Source organism: Triticum aestivum, chromosome 6D (assembly GCF_018294505.1).
Source record: "Triticum aestivum cultivar Chinese Spring chromosome 6D, IWGSC CS RefSeq v2.1, whole genome shotgun sequence".
Lineage (NCBI taxonomy): Eukaryota > Viridiplantae > Streptophyta > Magnoliopsida > Poales > Poaceae > Triticum > Triticum aestivum.
The window spans coordinates 189,628,111-189,632,853 of NC_057811.1; positions in this window are offsets into that span (position 1 = coordinate 189,628,111).

Below are 4,743 nucleotides of genomic sequence, written 5' to 3' on the forward strand. Positions count from 1 at the left end.
GGGTCTTGAACCTCGCCTACGGCAGCCCATGGTCAACCGCCGTGCCTCTACGCTCGCACCCCGCCGTTTCTCCTCACCGGGGCACTTCCACCACTGCCGCTCTGCTTGTGAACCGGTCGGCCGCCGTTGGTTGTCCCACCGGCTCACACTCCCACTGCTCTCACTCGCCACTGCCATCGCAGCGCTGCCTTCTACTGCGTCGTCGACCCGCCTGCGAGCCGCCGTTTTCCATCTGGACCGCCGCCGAGCCGCCTCGGCCTCACCGAGTCAGTGGCTCACCTCTTCGCTTGCTCAAAACAACCGTGCTGAGCTGCCACGGCCTTGAGCAAGCCACCTCACCAGTGCTAGTCCGCCTGCGCTTTGAGCCGCCCAGGCCACGACCAAATCGCCGCCTTGTTGAAATCGCCCGCCTCCGCCGAATCAAAGTCGCGTGCCAGGTGACCCGGACTCCTGTGCTGCTGCCGCCAGACCTTGTTTTCAAGCCGCCCTGCATCCATTGAACCGGACTCGCTTCCACATCCTCCTCGCCTCTGACTCCCCCCCATGGGGGCCCTCGCGTTGAGGCACCGCTGCGGCCACTTCCAGGCTGTCCTTGTCCTGCTCTGCTTCTGTTAAGCTGCCTCAGGTGTCGCCACGCTCGTCGCCTCCTGTCGCCAGGGCCCGGTGCCACCAAGCCGCCCGCAGGCAGAGTCGCCGTCTCTGCCAAGCCGCTCGTTTCCGCCGGCTCACTGCGCCAGCCTCCGCCTTGCCCGAACCGCCGCGGAAAGCCGCCCCGCGCCTTCGGGTCTCCCCGCGTCGAGCCACCACGACGGACCGCCCTATCCTGCCCCACCCTTTCTATTAAGCCGCCACCGGTCGCCCCTCCGCCCTCTATTGGCTCACCGCTCCTGCTTCGCCGGTCGCTCGCCGAGCCTACTGCTACCTTCGTGAGTCTGGATGAAGACAGGGTAAGATGGGATGAAGGGTCGGCTGTCCGTGGGAAGTTGGACTAAAAGTCAAGGGATGGCTGCTTATATGAAAAAAAAGAAAATTCCTTATTTGACACTATCTTAAAATCTGCTTCCTTATTTGATACGGGAATTTTTTTTCTTCCCTATTTGACACAAGTTTTAAATTTTATTTCTTATATGACATTTCCGTCCATTTTAAGCCTAAATGACACCTGAAAAGACTTTTTTGCCCCTCATGTGATATGTGTGTGGGGGGCAATAGCGCACACACGCAGCATCAGTGTGAGGGCAGGAGCACACACGCAGCAACACATACACATGCACCAACACACACGCACGCGCACATACACGCAACAACACGCACGCGCGCGTGCACACACACACGCACACACACGCAGCAACACACATGCACGCGCACACACACGCATGCAGCACACACACACGCAGTAGCAACACACACGCAGGCAGCACATAGGCACACACGCAGTAGCAAACACACACGCAAAGCTCGAGTAGACTGTCATGCTCGTCTGTGTATCGCAAAGCTGAGAAATGCTGTGTAGATGGCTCTTTTCCAAACAGGTGAACCAAAATATAATCATATGGATTGGGCATAATCCTTTTCTCTCTGTCCATAATTGAGTAGCAATAGATGAACGGGGCCGCCGGACAGCTGCTCTCTTCGGTCATGGAGACATCATCATGTCGCAGCCTTCAAAGCCATCAACCAAACATTCAACCTGTCCGGAGCTGCACCGCTGTGCTGAAGCTCAGAGAGATAATGCTAGAGTTTTCCGCAACAGGTCCACCCCTTCGACGGTCATCAAAAGAGGAGGTGAAGCTCTGGAGGTTGGCGGGCGCCAAGCATTTCAGTATTGTAAGAGCATCTACACGCAGTAGCAAACACACACGCAGCAGCACACATGCACACACACATGCAGCAGCAGCACACATGTGCGCGTGCACCCACACACGCAACAGCACACACGCGCGCGCACACATACCGCATGAGGGGCAAAATCGTCTTTTCAGGTGTCATTTAGGCTCAAAATGGACGGAAGTGTCGTATAGGGAATAAAATTTAGGACTAGTGTCAAATAGGGAAGAAAAACTTTTCCAGTGTCAAATAAGGAACCAAATTTTAAGACAGTGTCAAATAAGGAATTTTCTCGAAAAAACGGATTTGTCAACATGACCCGGAAAGTCTGTTTCGAGCCGCCCAGCTTTGGCTCCGGTGTGGTTGCACTTCAAGCCGCCACTTCCGCCGTCGGCGTTGCGACCTCGTGCTGAGGTACCTCCGCTGCAAGCCACCTCTACCTCACCATTTGCGGTCTTGCCTTGAACCTTTTTTTCTGCTATGTTCACCGCTTCCGCCGCGACCTCGGGGAGAGTGGCTAAATCCCCGTTAAAATTACTAAAGGTGATCCACGGATTTTTTTACGACTAATTTGTCGTCCGGACAAATCAGGTGATATCCATCTAAGTCTATTTTTTAGCACGTATTGTTTTCATTAAACAAAAATTACTCTAGCTTGCGATGTTGTTTATACAGGAAAATTGTTCACTGCAAGAGCGATGGTCGTGTCATGGATATATAGCTCGCGCCACCATTATCATGCGCTAGCATCTGACTGTGCCATGATGCTCGGTGAATATAGTGCAAGCCGCGGCCTCTGCGACCCAGTCTACATCAACACGACCATCTCTGTGCATATGAGTCTTTGTTAATTGATCATAAGGTCACTTGGGGGCTTCCAATCCACCGGGTTTAGCTTTCATACCCTCTTGACCAGGCGTGGACACCAATTTATGGGTTAAACCTCCCTGTTTGCAAGTTGCTACTCCGCCAAGTGACCCGCCAAACTCTTAACAGTCAATCTTTTTTAAGACCCTAAAATTGTTAAGGTTAAACGGCGGCTTGTGTCACATGAGAGCCGACTTACAGTGAGCTAGGATTAACCATGGCTGTTGCGGCCATTGAAAGCAATCATGTGGCCTGAGTGCCAAATGGATGTTGCGACCATTGAAAGCAATCATGTGGCCTGAGTGCCAAATGGCTGTTGCGGCCATTGAAAGCAATCATGTGGCCTGAGTGCCAGACGGCTGCTGCGGCCATTGAAAGCAATCATGTGGCCTGAGTGCCAGACGGCTGTTGCGGCCATTGAAAGCAATCATGTGGCCTGAGTGCCAAACGGCTATTGCAACCATTGAAAGCAATCATGTGGCCTGAGTGCCAAATGGCTGTTGCGGCCATTGAAAGCAATCATGTGGCCTGAGTGGAAACGACTATTGCGGCCATTGAAAGCAATCATGTGGCCTGTGAGCCAACGACTATTGCGGCCTTTGAAAGCAAATATGTGGCCTGTGAGCCAATGGCTATTGCGGCCTTTGAAAGCAAATATGCGGCTTGTGAGCCAACTTTTTCGGTCATGCTTTGAAAGCTGGCCTAACGCAAGGTCAAAAAAAGCTGGCCTAAATATTTGAGATTTGCATATTTTATGTTTTGGTTTTCACATGCTTTTATGCTCTCAAGTTTTGGCTTTTGCGCAAGTTATGAATCTCCGGGTTACGCGACTCCGGTTTATGCTATTCATGATTGAGTATTTCGGGTTGTCACCCGCCCTGGCTTTTGACTTTACGTCGTCAGTATAGTTTGATTTGAACAACTGAGAACATAAGGCTGTAAGTCTTTGGGTTGTCACCCGTCCTAGCTGTTGATGTTTATGCCGCCATTACAATATTTTTAAATGATTATTTATGACCATAAGTCTCTGGGTTATAACATGCCCTAGATTCGAGCTTTTAAAGTCGATACATGAATTATATTATTGTGCATATTTGCAATTTTTATAACATCTCTGTTTGCAGGGGTTATCAGTTCTTGATTTTTGGAAAGGCTATAAGCCGCCGGGTTGCATCCCGGAGTACAATGGATGCGCATTAAGTCGCCATCGGCCAAGAGCCGCCGGGTATTTAACTCCGGATTATATTATTCAAATCTTTAATATCCAAACTTGGCTGGATTTTCATTATGGTTGTCATAACCAGTATTGAATGACTGATGTTTTCATACCGGATTATATTATTCAAATCTTTAATAGGCAAACATGGCTGGATTTTCATTATGGTTATCATAACCAGTATTGGATGATTGAGGTTTTCGAAAGCCCCTTCAGAATAATGATTATTATTCCTCATCCAAAAATACCAGGTCACAGTAGGGAGCATGGTTCAACATTGATATGCAAAGCATTCAGCAATATCGTCCAGATAGTGGATATGATTTATTCTACAATGGAAGGAATAGTCCCGAGTCGCTGCAGGCACACAACCCGACACTTGGGGGCTACATTATTCAAATCATGATTGTATCAAGTATGCAAGTCCCATGTCACTGCAAGCATGAACCACGGTACTTGGGGGCTAATTCAAGTTGTTTTTTAATCATCACATTGTCAACATACCCGGTTATCTCAGGAAGATGAGCCGACCTTTCATCATTTTCTAAGTCCCAGCCCAGTATTGTCTTACTGAGCCGACCCTTGGGGGCTACACATTGCTTTTCAAGCCTATATAATCGAATCTGCAAAAGTCCTTGCTCATTATTGCATAATGACCCGACCCTTGGGGGCTACACTAGCTGAAATTTTATAAGCATAAGACTATTATAAGTACCTGAGTCCTGCAGGCAAGATAACCAGACACTTGGGGCTACACATGTGAGATAAAAAATATTCAGTTTATGACTAGTGACTGAGATGAACAACCCGGATTCTTCAAGGTTGCAGTATTT